This window comes from Microcaecilia unicolor, chromosome 9 (genome assembly GCF_901765095.1).
Source record: "Microcaecilia unicolor chromosome 9, aMicUni1.1, whole genome shotgun sequence".
Taxonomy (NCBI): Eukaryota; Metazoa; Chordata; class Amphibia; order Gymnophiona; family Siphonopidae; genus Microcaecilia; species Microcaecilia unicolor.
This window is the reverse complement of record NC_044039.1, coordinates 87,127,566-87,146,470: the sequence shown is the minus strand read 5'-3', so window position 1 is coordinate 87,146,470 and position 18,905 is coordinate 87,127,566. Positions and strand designations below refer to the sequence as shown.

Sequence of the window (18,905 nt, the reverse complement as noted above, 5' to 3'; positions counted from 1 at the left end):
TCTTCTTTAAAAATTCAATTTGACTGAGCAAAAGCCCCCTCTGGGGCAATTCTGTCCCATGCCCTCCCTAAGAAGTGAAAAGTCCCCCTGAGGTAACACTGTGCAATCCATCGCCTCCTGAAAAGCTAGGAATCTCTTCATTTACTACCATATGATTATCTGCCAGTTAGTGGAAGGTAATATATATATGTTTGCTAGAACAAAAAGTTCTTGGCTTTGGGAGAATGAGTAAAATCTCTGGAGGCTAGAGTAACAGCCTGCGTAATTGAGGCAGAGAGGTAAATAGAGGAGACTTAAAGGGACATAGAGAAGTTCCACTTTTGTACCAGTGCATTTTCCTCACTCTAGCCCAAATTTTCAAAGGGAAACTCTATTTATATGAAGACTGTGTTCACCAGACACATATACACATGCATATGCTCTCCTCCCCTTTTCAGACATGCATGACCTCATAAAAAATAACCAGTTTAAACATCAGACCCATACCAATCACAATTAAAAACAAAACAAGCTGAACCGGTACACAGACTTTAATACCACAGTATGTATCCGTTCTATTCTAGTAGTATATGAGTTCACTTGGGTTATTTAATTTCCATTGCTATCGGCCGGTGTATTGGTGTTTTCTGTTAAAGACGTGCAATAACTGATCTAAAGTCGCTGAGACATAATTGACTTGTTTTCATTTTCCGTCCACGCCTAATGGAACATGCGCTATTGCGCTCCTCCTCTATTACTAGTAAACAATAAGCGCGCTCTACAGAGCGATGAGATCACGGATCAAGGAGGTTTTAATGACACCTCCTTGGTACAGACAATCCCCACCTACGACACCCTATCCTGGCTGATCTGTAGTCTGCTGTTACTCAGGAGCAGCTGCACCGAATCCATTCCCCTCTCTGTCGCCCTACCTGCCAGCCAGCCAGCCAGGCCGACTGACGTCACCGGCAAGGCGTCTGGCTCTGGGGGTGATTGGCGGAAGGCATCCGGCAGGGAAATGGAGTGCGGCGGTTGGCTGAACACCGCCTCACACGCTCTTCGAAGACAACAGGTGGAGGCTGGCTGAGACGCTCCTGCGGCTGCGGACTGTCTGAGCCTGGCCGGAAGATAACAAATAACAATCTTCGCCGGTTGAGCTGTGAGGCCTCCTCCCACTCCCCACGGTCACTTGCGGACAGAGGTGTGTAAGTCTCCCTTTTTCACGTCTTTTTGTGGTTGTCGTTGGGAAAGAAAAGGCAAGTAGGGCTGGGGGAGTTTGGAAGCGGCTTTAACGCCTAGTGCTTACAGTCGGTGTTTTAGTGAGGGTGGGGAAAACGGCTGGCTCACTCGCTTTTCCCGCTGCTGGAAGCCGTCTCGAATCTCTGGCTCTATTAGATCTCCCCGCGTTGGGGTGGGATAGGATCGTATTTTTAGGATGTAATGGGGCCTGGAGCATAATGAAATATAGAGCCGGAGAACTCGAGGACGGATTTAAAATTTGGGAGTTCATAAGCATTGAGGAAGGGAGATAAAGTCTGGCGGGGTCGTTTGCACCAGGTTGTTTCTCTCTACTGGTGTTAGACATACGTGCAAGGGGCCCCTGAAGTCCACCAGCCAGCGTTTTCCTTCACATTTGGGCAGGCATACGTATGACAAAATTTGCATTGAGTTACAAATTAAGGGGTCCTTTTACTACTGTGTAACATTAAAAATGACCTAATGTGGGATGCACTAAAGCGTTCCACGTTAGTTTTGCCATTTCTGTGTGCTAAGTGCATGGTAGTTACTGTATGTTTATTATTGTGTTTGGACCCCTGATGCAGGTATTTTGCTGAAACACAATGCTGTGTCAGGTCTTTTGAAGAATAAAAGTTAAATCAGTTGTGTTATTCATACGGAAGAGTTTTGCTGGTTACACTACTCTTCTGTGCACTCCTGTACATAGTACATCTCGGTCCTCTGCTTTGGCACTTTTCGTTAGTTAAAAATAAAAAAAATTCTGTGTCTCCGTGTTGCTGGAAACATCAGACACAGAACAAGTAACAGCAGCTACCTTGGTGGCTACAGTAGCTTTGACACCAGATAAAATTTGGATTTTGAGGATGTTTTTCAAAAATAAAGAAAAAAACCTTTAAGGGTTTAAAAATTCGAATGTATCCAGATGTCTCAAGGGACACACAAAAAAGACATCAGCAATTTCTTCAAATAAAACCAGAAGTGCTTCAGTTAGGAGCTACTTTTTTCCTTAAATACCCTTTTTGACAGCTAAATTGAAAATTGGGCTTAGTGTGTGGGAGCATCCTGTGTTAGGATAACCTAAACCTATTTCTTAGTGTAGCTTTGTAAAAGGGCCCCTAAAAGTTGAAGAGCTGCTATAGATGTCTAGTGTATGGAATAACTTAAAGTTAATATGGACTCTTATCACTGCCCCCTTCTCTGCTTTCATATGCAGAATGTTGCCAGTCTGATTTCACTTTTATTCCATGTTTACTTATGTTCTCAAACCTAAGTGGAGTGGAGGAGTAGCCTAGTGGTTATTGCAGTGGGCTTTGATCCTGGGGAACTGAGTTTGATTCCCACTGCAGCTCCTTGTGACTCTGAGCAAGTCACTTAACCCTCCATTGCCCCTGGTACAAAATAAGTACCTAAATATATGTAAACCGTTTTGAATGTAGTTGCAAAAACCTCAGAAAGGCGGTATATCAAGTCCCATTTCCCTTTCCCTATTCTGTTGCGTCCTCAGTAAATATCTATGACAGAAATTTGCATGATGATGTTACATGCACAACTTTTATTACTTGCAGATTTTTCTCATGAATATTCTGGGTATACGGAAAATCTGATTAGCTAGAGGTCCTCTGGGGCAGGTTTGAGAACCACTGCTTTAGGCAGAGTAAATGAACTGAGTAGGGGTGATGTCACTGCACAAGTTAAGAGCATGAAGTTAAATGTTTGCTTATACATGGATAGAATGCAATTGATTTCTGCCTGAAACTCAAGTCATGCAGTGAGACCATTTTCAATATAGCTGTCAAAAAGGGTTCCCCCCCCCCCCCCCCCCCATTTCTTGAATATATGGCCATTCGCTAATGTTAATGTTAGCGCATGGCCATTGAAAATAATTACTGCAGGAGCACTAGCATCTCTGCAGAACATAATGATTTTTGGCTTCACACATGCTGTACAGCAGTGCTTTTAACAGGAAATACTTGTGAATATGTCAGACGGATTTTTTGATGTTTGAATATTTATGGAAAATGCTTTTTGTACAGTGACCTTTTGAATGTCACTTTAAAATGCCCCAATAATTTATAACTTCTGGGCAAAATGGCATGTTGAATTTTATACATGGGTTTGCTTGCAGACTTGTTTTTTTTTCCAAAAATGGAGGAAATTAAATCCTTGAGGGAAGACTCTTAGCTGATATAGTTTATGGTTTGTTAGAGCTTGATCTACCATCCATACCAGACTAGTGGATCTTCTGTACAATAAAAATCAATATTGGGAAATAGGAAAAGAGCGCCATTAAAACACAGGAAAGGACAACCATTCAATCTAATTACAACATTCACTTGTTACAGTACAGGTCTGAATGTCTGATCCTGAAAGGACTCCCAACGTAAGGAAAAGCAATTTGGAAGTAATGTGTATTCAACGCTGATTTAAATTTAGCAAAAGATTGCTCACCCTGTTTACAAGGGGGCAGATCATTTCAAATCTTAGGGATAAAAAAAATAGAAACCTGACTGTCTCATGGATTCTAGGTGGGCTTGCTTGGGATTAGACAGGACCAATTTGTTATGAGGGGAAGGAGCGTAGATTTACATGTAGGTGTATAGGTGGGGAAATGTGGGATACAAATACAATAAATAAATAAATAAATAGGGCACCACTACATTAGATAAGGAGGTGTACCTAGATACTAAGCCTTATGAGTCAGCATCAAGATCTTAAACAAAATTATGAATTGAATTGGAAGCCGGTGTAATTGACAAAACAGTGGGAGGATATGATATTTATGAGCCTTACAGAGAAGTCGTACCGCACAATTTTGTAAAGATTGAAGCCATTTCACTTGTGATGTGGGTTGACCAGCATAAGCAGAGATTACAATAATCAAGTTGAGAAACAAAAAAGGCATGCATTGCAGTATGGAATGACGTGAAATAGGAGCCATTCTGTACCTGGGGGCACTTGTGGAGTTATTTGATTTATTTTAGAATACTTCTAAACTGCTTGTCTACAATTATGAATGGTGTCCAAAGCAACACAACAAATAAGTGTTTAATGGGATGACATAACAACCTCACCTAACAAAAGGGTAAACTAGAATAGAGTAAGTATATATGTATCAACCTACTGAATAAAGCAAGAAAAGAATAAATGGTCAATTTCATACAGAAAATACCTGATTTTCTGGAGGTTAATAGCAATAGGCATACTGCAGTGCTGCAGAGTGGGCTTGGGCCTAGGCTGGTGAATTAACTTCCTTTTACTATGGGAGAAGGAGGGGGCATCATGCAGTGAAATGAACTAGGGAGAAGGCAGTAGCCTGAAGAGATTGGGGAGGCAAGGCAGAGAGAGATGAGAAAAAGTTCTGTTTAGGTCAGTAAAGTAATATTTAGCTGCTAAGGGTAGACAGATTTATCTGGCCACAAAGGTAGTCAAGTGACATTCAGTATCCTCTCATAAATTCCAAGCTCAAGCCAGGTTTGTATGAGGAGAACCTGTGCAGACTTTGCTGTATTGCCAAAATATGTTTAGCAGCAGTAAGCAAATATCAGCAAAGTTCTGGTAAAAAAAAGTTATTTTGGGTACAATTTCCAACTCTGACTTAATCTTGATATTTGTCTCTAGAATATGACAGAATTGAGCGTTCTGCCTTTAAAGGTACCATGTCTAGGAAGTTCTGGTTGAGAATGTAATAATCTGTATAGAAATAAATACAGTCTAGATATGCATGATAGCTCTCTGAGCCATTGCTATGCTGGATAACAAATATCAGGTGCAGTAATGAAAGCATGAGCACTTCTAAGATTGAGAGAGGTGAAGCAAAATATACACCTGTATTTTCACAAAGGAAAATCCAGAATGTATTTTGTATACAATGTATATGGTATGTAATTTTAATTTGTAAAACTAAAGTGTGTGTGACTTATCTTACTGAATCACTGGGCATGTTTGCTTATTTATGGAAATAAAAGAGCCTGTTAATCTTATACCAGCATAGCCTTTTAGCATAAAACACATTATTTATGGAAACTTTACAGTTCTGAAATTTTCTTATGTGCTGATTCTTATCAGCGTGCTTTTTAGGCATTGTACTTATCACATATAACATGCAAATACTGCAGATCATTTTAAATGTTTGCTTTTTTACAGTATCCCATTGCTTTTAAGAGAAAGGGAACAGGATAAAGAGCTTCAAAGCATAATTTTTATCCTGTCATTTCACGTTTGTGTGGGTGATATTATAATGGATGTGCATGCATTTGAAACATTTCCGTGTCATTTCAGGTTTTTATTTTAACCCAGAATAAGACTCCCCTTCCAAAATTAAAAATGTATTCTATCATCAATTACTCTCTTCCCCCAAATGAAAAAGAAAAACCTTTGAATATAAAATGAAAACTCAAGTAAATGACAGGGGAAACTAAACAAAGCGAACATTTTTTTTTTTGGTCTGCACACCCCTAAAATATGCTAGGCTTATCACAAACTTTGTTTTGAAGAGGACAGGTACAAATCAAGGTAGGGTATACACAAAAAGTAGCAACTATGAGTTTATCTTGTTGGGCAGACTGGATGGACCGTGCAGGTCTTTTTCTGCCGTCATCTACTATGTTACTATGTTTTCTAAAATTTACTTTAAATCCTTTTTATTAAATTTTCAAACATGTCAATCCAGAACAGTTTAGTATGCTTGTCTCGAGTAGCAAAACATGGCAAAAGGCCTCATAAACACACAGTTTAATTCCTCCATCTTCCCGTCACCTGCCTGCCAGTAACCCTCCCCCTTCCCGAGAATTCCTATCCAAATTATGCTTCCAGATTATTTATTGCAGTAAAGACTGAAGGTGTCAGATCCCAGAAAGGATTCCCATATTGTCATGAAATGCTTTTTAAACACCCTCCCTGCTGTTTCCACCAGCATACGCTCCATTCCCAAGTTAATACATTTGGTTGAACCATAATCTAAAAATTACTTAAAATGTAGTAAAGATTTTAGTGCATTAAAAATTGTGCACTAAATGGGATATAAGTAAAGAAGGGAGTTAATAGTGCATTTTGGTGATAGAATGTGTTAAATATTTCTGCACTGTACTTTCACTTTGTGTAGTGCTGAAATTTTACTTCAACCTCTTAAAATGAATTGATATTTATAGTAGACTTCAAAGTGCAGTCAGTTGGCAGTTGAACAAGTGAGGAAAGCATGTGGAGCATGGTTTATGAAATTCTTTCCATATTGTGTATTCTTTCCAACTCCTCTGTTCTTGCACATGTGTTTGAATGGGTGGGTATCTTTGACTTAAAGCTTCCCCCTCCACTTCCTCTATGTTCATGGAGGAGGGGTGGGTGGCAGTAGTTCTTGGTGTGTGGTGGAGGTGAGGAGAGGTACAGATTCAAAAGTCAGGGACCTCTGAATAGGGAATTCCTAATTTAGGAACTCACAGATTGAGGCTGTGTGACCAGAGGCCTCTGGGTCCCAAGATTCTGATTAAAGGTTCTGCACAAAGTTGCCCAAATCCTGGACCCCAGCACTTCCCATCTACTACTTAACCAAAGCAGCTTCCCCTACTCCTACCTACTTATCCTCTCAGCTTAACTTCCACCTCTAACTACTGATATTAACTTTTCAACTTAGCTTTACTTCCATCTTAACATGCTTTTTTAAAAATTTACTTTAGATTTAGCACACAGTTTTAACTATTGCATAATATGTATCTTATTGCATTTTAAAGTAAAAAAAAAATTCTGAACTTCAAAGATTTCTGTACTAAAATTTAACATAGATCTTCAATGCACTCTAATTCCATCAACCCCTGTGCCAGACAATCCGCATTAATTTTACCCTCATTAACTGGGGATACAGATGCTGTCTAGCGTTCACATTCTTCTCTTAAAACCAACACAAGTCCTGTTTTTAACGCACCTTTAAAGTTAAAGCGCGTTAAACGCTAATGCGCCTATATATTTTTATGGGCACATTAGCGTTTAATGCACGTTAACCACGCTAATGCACCTATAGCGCAGCTTAGTAAACATAGGTGTTAAAACTCGCTACATCAAGTAGCCATAATTCTTTTGACATAGATTTTGAGGCAAGTTCCACTTGCTATTCATTTTCTGTGGTCTGTGTATATATATTTAAGAGGACAACTCCTAATATGTATCCAGGCGAGGGCGGGACACAGAAGGAAGGAGAGGTCTGCCCTGCTGCTGCTTGTGCTTGCTGCGAACTTGCGAAAGTGAAAGGAGGTTAGTTTCTGGAGTGACGGAGGGTGGGTGGTGGTGGGGGGGCGATGACGGAGGGCGGGTGGAGGAGGGCCCGGCGACCTTGGGTGGGGGGACGACCGATGTTTCCCCGAAATATAAGACCTCTCCTGAAAATAAGACCTAGTGGGTCTTGGGGAGCAAAAAATAATATAAGACAGTGTCTTATTTTCGGGGAAACACGGTAGCTGTACCACTGAAAGGAACAATGCCACAGATGGAATATATTATGATTTATTAGGTATAAAAATAATAGTTATATATATATGTGGCAAATAGCTTAGTTACCAAAAATAGATTATCACTAAAATATATGCAAAAGGTATGTGATTATCCAAAAGGACTATCTAAATGAGTGATTATACAACCAAGCACAATACTGATATCCTAATGATTATTATGAGAACTTACACCACACGTCTTATGCAAAATACACAGCAGCTAATTACTCACTGACCATAAATCCTGAAATAAAACCAGTCTCACAGACAAAAGCCAAGGACTAACTATCCCCATGACCATAGGTAGTATACCCCATTACCTCACCTTGCCGTCTGTTATGGCAGACTTCCAATGGTAAAGAAGTGGATTCCTCCTCTGAGATTCAAGCTGAAGCCCCAGCGAGTCTCTCAGTCCAAGAATAAAGTCCAAGGTTAGTATTTTGGATACAGATAATTTTTTTTTTTTTTTTTTAATTTATTTTATCTTTTCACATTACATTATCAAGAATCAACACTTGATCAAGAACAGTATCTGAAGAAAATTATACAAGAACTATTTATAACCCAATAATGTTACTCAAGTCCACATAATATTGGATTCCAATATAATCAAATTGAGTAGAAAAAAGGAAATCAAATTCAGGGATATGCACCTAGAACTAAGGACAATTTTTTCTTCTATTTGAGCTATCTCAAACCTTTTTGAGGCAACAAATGATGTCAAATGTGAAGGCTTCATAAAAACATATTTAAGTGAATTGTATCTTATGATACATTTACAGGGAAATCTTAGGTATACCTCCCATCTGGAGAACAGCCGGTTTCAATAACAAGAATTGTTTCCGCCTTTTTTGGGTTTCTCATGAAACATCAGGAAACAAGTTGATTTTCAGACCCAAGAATAACTTAACCTTGTTTTTGAAAAACATCTTAAAGAGCCACTGCTTATCAGGCAGCAAGGCCACAGTGGCCACCAACGTTTCTGTTTTGGCTTGCTCTGTTTCAGAGGTTTCCAGTAGAGCAGTCAGGTTTAAATCGTTTTGTTCTTCTTTTTGAGGAATATAATATGCCTGAGTAAATGGTGGCATAGCAGATTCAGGAACTCCCATAATTTCAGTAAGATATCTTTTTATCATATCAATTGGGGGTACCATCTTTACTTTTGGGAAATTCAAGAATCTTAATTATAGTTTCTCATATGATTTTCATACATTTCAGATTTCTTCCTCACTATCACTAAATCTTTCAGCATATCCGTTTGTAAATTTGTCAAATAAACTACATTCTTTTCAACAATTTCAACACGAGTTGCCAAAGATTTCACATCTTCTATTTTTTCAAAATTTTTTTCCATTTCTGTTACCTTTTTAGTTAGTACCTCATGTTGGCATCTAGAATTTTGTATTGAATTAGAAATCAAATCCCAAAGGGATTCTAAAGTTACCTCTGCCGGTTTCTGCATGAGAGGTATATCTCCACGTTCTGGCTCCTTGCACCGCTCTGTCCCTTTTTGCTCCGCAATTCCTAAAGCAGGAATATGTACCTCCTTGGTCTCAGTCTGGTTCCCGGAAAGGGAATCCAGTTGAATCCCCCTCTCTAGTTGTTCCTGGGCTTCTCGCGATGGCGTGCCCTCTTTGCTATGTGGCGGGGGCCCCGTCGATCTCAGAGAGGGGGAGCTGATCATCTGCAGCTGCGGAGGGGGGCGCTCGTGGGTCGGGGCTCAGCGTGACATCGAGCCCAGGAGCTGCAGAAACCTCAGCAACGCTGGCGGCTCCAAATGGACCGCTCCCAACCACCATAGCTTGTCCTTGGGGCCTCGCGAAAAGGTCCATCGGGCCCGAAGGTAAGAGGGAAGGAGTCAGGGAAGCTTGAGCTGGCGCTCTCCCTCATCTTTTTGGCATTACTTTGCAAGGAATAGCGAGGTCCAAACACGTCTAGGTGCTAGCATCCATCTTGGAATCCACCCCTCGATAAGTCTTTCGGATGATGCTGTGTATTGTAGGTGAATTAACCTTGTCAGTTTGTTACAAGGTGTGTAATTCAGTGGTGTAGGAAATCAGCCTCTTGATCTCTCTCTCAGAGCCTTCTAATCTCCCGCAGGTCTTCTAGTCTTCTTTTTTCTGTTCTCCTTCAGTCCGACATTGGCATCCATCGGTCAGTTGATACTTGTGGACCAATCACAGCCGGTGTAATGATGTCCAGCCAAATTAATGGTCATGAAGAGAAGCCTTTGTTATAGCAAAGAACCTGTTACCAATGGCATGCAAACCTCCCTGTCGGATCCCATACTCCTAGAGCCATCTGTGTGTCTCTCTTCCATTCTTCCCAGGAGATAACTGGGCTAGTTTGCAACAAATATGTCCTTGGATGAAGTAATCATGGTATGCTCGGCAGTAATTTTCCTTTTGTAGAAAAGCTGGTTTCTTATGAATACAGATGTATGGAGGCCACAGGCAGAGGTATCCATATTGTTATAACAGAATGGTTCAGGCTTGTATAGGCCAAGACTAGCAAAGGTGAGATTGCAGGTAAATACTCCTACAGGTTTCTCTGAAATTTGTTTTGTGTCCTTTTGAATTTAAGATGCTATATGTAACCTTTTGGCTATCAGGCTCCAAAGTGGGATCAAAAGTTGCTAGATGATTTTCTAGAATTAATACATATCCCATTATTTAGGCAATTTTAATCTATATAGGATTTGCACATTATAGCTTTCTTGCAACCAGTTAAATTTCTGGAAGCCTTGAAGTGCACCAGATAATTATTTCTTTAGTCAAACTAATAAAATATTGGAATGCTAATTTGACTGTACTAGTAGATCGCATTGCCATGTGGAAAACGATTAAAAGGTGCATTAGTCCTTGGTGGCTTGATTCTCAGTGACCTCTGTATTTTGAAACAAGAAGACGAGAATAGACAGAAGTTTTGTGGATAAGTCTACCTGGAAGGAACACAAATTGAAATATAGTAAGGTTAATAGAATAGCCAGGCAAACATATATTGAAGGACAAATTGGAAGATAAAGAAAAGGGCTAAGGGACTTGGATTGTGAAATAGTTGGTGCAGGTACATTACAGGACTGTTTAGAAGACCCATTGGTGGAGTATGAAATATTTTTGGGGCAAAGGCAAGTTAGATAAAATGTGTTCCTACCTTACTGACCACTCCTTTGTAGTTCATCATTGCTCTACCACTTCTGGTGCCCTACACCATGACCTCTACCTTGACCAGGAACTTTCTTTTCATCAGCATATCTCCTGTGTTGTCCTCATGCTTTTCACCTTGCACCAGATTAGATCATCTGTCATCTCTCCATCTATCTGTGTTGGCTGCTAGCTGTGGTCATCTCAGCTTGATTACTGCAACTCCCTTTCCTTGGTTTCCCTGCATCCCACATCCACAGAGCCCAGCTGGTGCAAAACATGGTTATTAGGCTCCTTCATGGAAAGAAAAAAAAAATTGATCATGTTTCTTTCCCTTCCCTCTTCCCCCCCCCCCCCCCCCCCCCCCCCCCCCACTTTTCAAACCAAGCACTGACTTCCAGTATTTTATTTAATACCATTTAAGGTAGTTCTCCTGTCACCAGATTCAGTCTTCTGGATTCTCCACTCTTCTTTACTAGTTTCCTTAAACCCTATACTTCATGGAGAGCTCTTCAATCTTGCCATCACTGTCTTCTTGTCCCCTGTTATCACCAGGTTCATTGGGAAACCATATGCCTCTCCTGCTTTTAGCATTTCAGGAGCTTTTCAGCACCTGTAATTTGGAACTGTTTACCTCTTTGTCTTAGATTGAAACCCTTCCTCTTCACTTTTAAATCTCACCTGAACTATTTATATCTAATCAGCATACCTATTCACATCTGATTAATTTAGGTTGGTGTGGCCTGCAGGGCATTTTTGTACTGGAGAGAGTGCACTGATGTCCTCCAAGATGTTCTTTCCACCCAGTTTTTCTTTTATGTTCTATTGTATCCTTTCCTTTTGGGTACTTGTGACCTAGATTGGCCACTGCTGGAAGTAGGATATTGGGTTAGATGGACCATCAGTCTGCCCCAGTATGGCTGTTCTTATGTTTTTATGTTCCTTCTCTTCACTCCCTCTTGTCTGCTGCCATGCCTTTATCTTGTCCATGCCCACTCCTTTCCCCATGTTATTTTGTAAACCACTTAGATTTCAACTAATAGGTAGTATGTCAAATGAACTTGTAAGCTCTTTGAAATGAGGATTGGGAAAGGATTTGTGGTAGGAGACCTAATTGACTGCTAATATGAGCTGTATTGTTGAATTAGTTGAGGGTGAGTGAAGGTCAGGAGAAAGATCAGGGAAGTGGCCTAGTGTCTTAATTGATAACTGGTAAGTAGCTTTTGGAGACTAAGGTGTGAACTACATATTGTACCTTGGATCCATGACCTACAGCTAGGGAGGGTTTAATAGAAAGATGGGATTCATACTGCATCATTAAAAGGTTTGTTTCCAGATGATTTCAAGAAGTTGGTGGTAAAGCGAATTCAGTAAAAGCTAGTATTGAACCCAGGGTTGAAGGAGCATTATAGACTGGTGTAACACTGTTTTAGGAAAAGGGCTTGATTGAAAATCTAAATATATATATATATATATATATATATATATATATATATATATATATTAATAATTTATTTATAATTTTTCGTTTTACAAGGGACACTTGCAAACAGTAATACAGAGATGACTGCACATTAATACAAGATAAGAAGAAAACAATCCCAACTAGATATATGGATTATATTCAATCTTTCTCTTTCTTAGACCACAAAGTGAAGAAAAATAGGGAGAGTGAGATAAGACAAGGAGATCAACTAAACAGTAAAAAGAAAACATGGTATTAACCTGATTATCCCTAGATATTACTCATCTAATTCATTATTCCACATTGATCATCTGGTTGGCTTCTTCAAGACCAAATATGTGTATAGTCAATTAATTTCATTGAGAACATACTTATTGTCCAGATTTTAGTTAGAATTAATATATCTGATTACATTCTCTCTCTCTTAAAAAACAGAAATTATTTAACAATACATATACTTAAGTCTCTAATTCAAATTCACAGGCTTCACTCCTTTTGAAGTAATAATTAAGGAAATACTTTGAGGAAAACTTTAGGAGTCATACCTGGAACTCTGGGAAAAACAATAATCTCGACATTAATCATCCACAATAACATCCACCTTATCATTCAAAGTTTCTGGTCCATTATCATTTTCAGGATCATAACCACTTCTAGCTTGTGTAGAACTTAATTTATTATATCAAATTTTCACTCTCTAAAAGGGTTCAATCAAATTGTCCATGTAACTCTCCAATAAGATTATATCTGAAACATTTACTACCGCCATCAGGTCCCGAAGAGCCTTCCAGATGGCATTCAATGACCCATTTCCTTATCCTTACCTCTCCGCCCTGCTTACTCCTTTCCAGGACTTCGGCTGACGGGGGTTGGGGTCCCCCATCAGCACAGGTACTGGACGGTGGCGGGGGACGGTTTTTGCCAAGAAGGGGGGGGTCCAGTGGGCCATAACATGGGGGGGAGGGTGTTGTAATCGGAGAGAGGGTGGAGTGTGGAACTCGGTGGGCGAGGGGGGGGTCTGTGTTGCACCGCTCCCTGCCACTTGCTCCGAAGTGGCAGGGAGCGGCGCAATGACAGCTGATTCCCAGGCAGGGGGAGGAGTAACTCCTCCCCTTGCTTTGGTATCAGCTGTCACTGACGTCAGTGCGTGCCTGCCTAGCAGACCACCTCCGAGGGAGGCACGGTCCCAGGCACATTCGAATGTTGGAGGTGAGAATTATTATATAGGATAAGTGTTATATGGTGAAGCATAAATTAACGATTGAATGGTTGTCATCAGTGGATATTGGGGAGGGGAGGGGCTCTCTGTTTTGCAGGATAATTGCCAGGTTGTTAGCCAAAGTTGTTTGAGCCCTCGGGATTTGCTTTAGGGTTAGTTTTGTCCCCATTTGTCTTTTAATATTTGTGGTTCTGATGTGTAAGCTTATTAGATAATCTGGATTGAAATGTTTCTTTTTCACTGATGTGTAAATTTTAGTTAGTAGTGATGTTGCTACAGGAGAATAAATTGAAATTGATGTAACATGAAAGACCTTTAGGTGGGAAGGAGGACCTTCTGGAGAGAAATATTATGATTGGAGAAGGGGTGCCTTTTATGTCTGACTGAGAAATTTTGGAGTATTGCTTGATTCCACTGTTAGATCATATGGCAGAGTTAGTTACATCTATGATATGATTAGTCTGGGAGCTAAGTTGTTCTAAATGTTCGTATGTGATGATTTATAGGATGGCTGGGGGTGATTAGTGTGTGTGTGGATTTTAATGTTGAGCATACTGGATATGCAGTTACTAAGTATAATTTTGAATTAAATAGTAGGGATGCGTATTTGTAAACACACATTGGATTCATTAGTATGCCTTAAATATGTAGTGCATGCAAAAGTTATTCAACATGGATTAACATGCACACAATTGATTTTCTGCACATCAGAAAGTTGTAATGTGTAAACATGTTTTCATTAAACTGAATGTGTGAAACAAACCAAATATAAGTAAAATAAATTGGAAACAAAATAGTAAATAATATAGAGCTAACAAAAGTAAAGTGCCATTAGTTTATTATACAAAAGGAGGGCAGTTTTTACTTCAGGCTTCCTAAAATGTGTGGAATGCTAGTTTTCAAAAGGAAAGTATGCACATGCTTCCTTTTGAAAATGATCTCATAGAAAATACCCACTCAACGTTTTATACCTAATGTTTAGTACAAATTTCCCAGTTTATTGTGAATGTGTGTGCAAATAATTACCCCTACTCCAGTATTTTTGTATGTGTGCATGGTTTTGTTTTCCCCCCAATAAAATTACCTTTAAAATTTACTTGCATAGAGGTCAAATTTGGGAAGGGCACACAGATTCAAATCAGGCTTGTAATATTGTACCTGTTTACTTTGTTGCAATTCTAATTAACTGCAAAGTACTTGCGTTTGCTTAAAAATCTGTTTAGATGGTCTAAGGCAGTGGTTCTCAACCTTTCTTCTGTAGTGACATATCTGACAATGTTCATGTATGTGATACATTGAACACTACAACTCATAGCTGAAGAAAATAACTAAATATTTAATGTGCAAAACATCAGCCCCAGATTTCTGACTTATAAAACAAATATATATTCAAATTCTGGTGTCACCTTAGTAACAGCAACACAAATCCCCTCCATTGCCAGATATTGTAAAGCAAGCAAAACTCTGCAAATATGCTACTCAGAAACTATGTAGCAAACAGGACCTATGGACGGCAGACCTGCAACAGTTTTAGTTGGGGATGGTGGGGAAAGTCAGGAAGGAGAAATAGGGACCAGTTATGGGGATTTCAAAAACCTGACTGAGGATCTTTGGTTTTCCAATCTTGAATGCACGGATGGTTTCTAATGAAAGCATAGGCTTGCTGTCTACACCAAAGGTTTTTTGTGACAGTGGTTGAGCATCACAGATCTGATTATTGATATATACTGATCAGTTTAGGAAGTGCAGCATTTCAGAATTGAAGGCAATATGCATGCATGTCTTTAGTCAGTAAGTGGGATTTAATTTTTCTTGCAGAAGTTGGTGTGGAAGAATTTTGTTTTTATTCTTAGTGTGATTAGTGTTTTTGTTAAGTGTTAAGGTGTTTGGGATTATATATGTTAATGTTTTGTAATCCGCATAGTTATATGCAGGATTCCCGCAGGGACGGAAGCAGTTTTGCGGGTATCCCGTGGGGACGGAAGTAGTTCCTGTGGGGTTCCCGTGGGGACAGAAGGTGTTCTCGTGGAAGTGTATGCTGCACTTGCGCCAGTACCAAGTTCTTTGAGTGCTGTCTCCTCCTCCTTGCTTTAACAGCACAGATGCGGAAAGTTGCCATTAAGGAGGTGGTAGAGATACAAATGGTTATGAAATTCAAAAAGGCACGGGATGAACACAGAGAATCTCTAATTAGAAAATGGAAATTATAAAAAACCCTAAACTTAAATGGCTGCTTGTGTATGGATGCGTCGAGTGACTACGACTCTGGCTGTGATAAACTAGGGCTGGTACCGGGAGACCTGTACAGTCTGATATATTGGCAATCTGGTTTAGGATGGGCTGGAAAGGGTTTAGACAGCAAATTTAGTGGCTGGAACTTGAGGATAGTGCTGGACAGACTTTTATGGTCTGTGTCCTGCAAATGAGAAGATGAATAGGCTGGAGTGGGCTTCGAGGGCAACTCCTACAGTTGGAACATAAGGATAGGGCCAAGCTGACTTCTTGGACCGATCCGTTTATCTGCTGTCATTTACTATGTTACTATTCCATAGCGTCCCACAGATCAATCCAGAGACAATTGGGTTGTGTCCCTCTACCAGCAGGTGGAGATAGAGAGAACTTCAGAGTTTACTATATATAGACACGTGCAGCCATCTTACTCTCAGTATTCTCTCTATCTCAGCAGGTGGATGGACACATCCTGTGCAGCTCTCTGGATTGAGTTTGCTCCTCGCCTGTTCCCTCAGGTTTAGTTGAGCGCTTTGAAATCTGATCCTCGCCTGTTCCCTCAGATTTTGTTGAGCTAGGGGTTCGTGGCCAGATTGGGCCAGTAAGGGGTACACCTGGTGGGCCAGGTTCCTCCCCTACCCCTGCGCTGCTTCCATGCTGTGGTGATAACTTGTCTCTGAGTTATGGCTTCCCTGGCACTCCTGTCTTAAAAAAAAAACACGAAAATGGGATGCACGGCCGAATGAAGTAGCAGAGATGGTGATAGCTCTGTGGGGATACAGCAATGGTTGGTATTTTCCTCCTTTGGGCTCATTTTCTCCTTTCTGTGAGGTAAGAGTGTTTGTTTTTTTACTTCTTTTATTGCGGAGAACTGTGCTCGGAGCTTGGGCCTCGCTTGGTTCTGGGGGAGATTGCGAGTTTCCAGGGACCTTTCAGGTTGTAACAAGCGGGGGTGATGCTCTCCACTAGAATTTTTAGTCCGCAGTATTGGTTTTGGCGGGCTTTTCGCCGTAGCGGATGCCATCTTGTGCAGGGCTTTTGGCCTTCGCGCTTTTCAGACGGTTCTGTTTCCCGGACGTTATCGGAGTCACAGCGGGGAAGTGCTCCGAGTGGTAGGATTTGGGTCCTGCCCAGAATTTGGTCGTCGACTGCCTGGGGAGAAGGGAGCGTGTGTGGTAAACCGCTCGCTTCTCTGTTTTTCTGATGCAGAGTTCTTCAGTGTTTAGCGGGGACAGCCTGGGGGCGGCTCCTCATTTCTTTGGTGCGTTTTCCCGGGTCTCGGTTTTCGAGACTGCGGCAGTAGGAGAGAGTTATATGCGTCCTGCTATTGTCGATGAAGGTTTTTGCCTCATCTATGATTTCTTGGTTTCCTTGGGGCTGTACATGTTGCTGGCCCTTCTTGTGGGGGCCCGGGGCCCTTTTGTCTCTAATTTATGCTGAGTGGCCTCTGGGTCTTTCTATGGGTTTATGTTTTTCATGGAGCAGGCAGACAATAAATCCGGTAGTCCAGTCTGCTGTCTAATGCAGTGTCAGTCAATACAAGTTTCATGTGCCTAGCTTCTTTATTTTTTCTGTTTCCATGCTGCTGGAAGGCCTGTTCTTTTTTCACTGCAGTTCTTTATTTTCTGCAGGTTTCCATGCACAGGATGTGTCCATCCACCTGCTTTGCTGTCTGGAGCTGTTCAGCACTGCCTCAGTAGACTTTATAATTTTACATGCGTTTCCTGGCTTCCTTCAGCACAGGCTCTGGGTGTTTGAGAATGATTCTCTAGTCCTTGGTTAATTCCCTTCTGGCTATGTGGGCTCTTCTGTTTCAGGCGGCTGGATTTTTCCACAAGCTGCAGTCTAGGACTCTGGTGCGTGCTAGCTTCCTTCGTCACCATCCTTAGGGGTGGGTTGAAAGGCTGCACAAGGGACCTGTCGGTCTGTGTGTCATTGTGTCTGTATTCATTGGCTAACAAGTGGCTTTCGTTTCTTCCCATTCTGAGGTATTGGGTCTTGAGTCAAGTGGACCAGGGGTCCCCACCTCACCATCTCAGATTTTGATGAAATTTGGTACATAGTTTCTTTATGATAAAAAACTAAGCTGTGCAAAAAAATTGGAGGTTCTAGTAAAGGGTTGCAAAATGTTGCCTGAGCAAAAATGACATTTTGGGCCAACTTCCAGAAGCTGTAAAACTGGAAGTTTTAGTAGTACAAGGGGGATATTTGGAGAACCTGCACTACTTTTAGGGCTTAATGAACTGGCAAAACCCCATGTTCCTAGTCCTCTTACTTTTTGAATGGTTTAGGCTCAAACTTTGCCAAAAAAACGGCAAAAATCAATTTACAGCGATGTTGAGGCTGCTGTAGTTTCTAAACTAGTTGGCCTTTCAGGTTGATTTTTGGTAGGTGTACTAAATGCATGGCTGTAATGAGGCATTCCAATTTGCAGCACTTTCCTTCAAGTGGTTGAAAAATCATAAGCGTTCAAAGTTGGTATAAAAAGCATTTTTGCCCATTTTGGGCTATCTTTGATGCCCTTGATCTCCAGTGGGACAGCTTCAATATTCTTTCTTTTAGCACCGTTAGAGCAGATTTCCTTCTATCAGAATATGTAGTTTTCATTTTGGAGTCTCTTCATATAAGGATTTCAAAAATGCCCTCAAATGTTTGTGGGCAGCAGCCTGTGATTTCTTCACTACACCCTTGATACAAGTGTAGTAAAAGTGATTCTTCTTTCAAAAAGCACCAATTTTTTAAAATAAAGAACACATTATGTTATAAAACTGTATTCAAGAAAACTAAAAAACAGGAATGTTTTTTTAGGATGTGGAAGGATGAGGCCAGGTTTCATAACAGGTTTAAAGAAAACTGCAGTCAGTTAGGATGACCGACTTGGCCAATTATGATTGGTGGACCCTGTTGCAAGGCGTCTGAGTGTCTGTTGCTGGTGTTTCTTCACCCTTGCTACAGTTTGACCTCTTAGTGAACTGTAGGCATCAAAGTAAGCCTAGCAACAGACACTCAGGAGCCAGGAGGTACCAGAAGCATACAATTGGGCAATGAAACAAATAATTCTGCCTTGCAACAGGGTTCACCAATCATAATTGGCCAAGTCTAACTGGCTAAAGAAGTTTTCTTTAAACATTATGTTATAAAACTGTGTTCAAGTA

At 40.6% G+C, this 18,905-nt stretch overlaps 1 protein-coding gene across 3 annotated transcripts in view; it reads left to right on the top strand.

Moving 5' to 3' along the window:
* Window positions 1-18,905, top strand: part of STK38L (serine/threonine kinase 38 like) — a 228,088-nt gene that overhangs the window by 15,600 nt on the left and 193,583 nt on the right. The window contains exon 1 of one of the 3 annotated variants that reach the window (XM_030214537.1): window positions 990-1,180. The exons of 1 other annotated variant lie outside the window; for it this stretch is intronic. The gene's annotated coding sequence lies outside the window, so the exon portion shown is untranslated. Of the gene's footprint in view, window positions 1-989; window positions 1,185-18,905 lie in introns of those variants that run through there. One more of the 3 variants, XM_030214538.1, reaches the window with a different exon arrangement.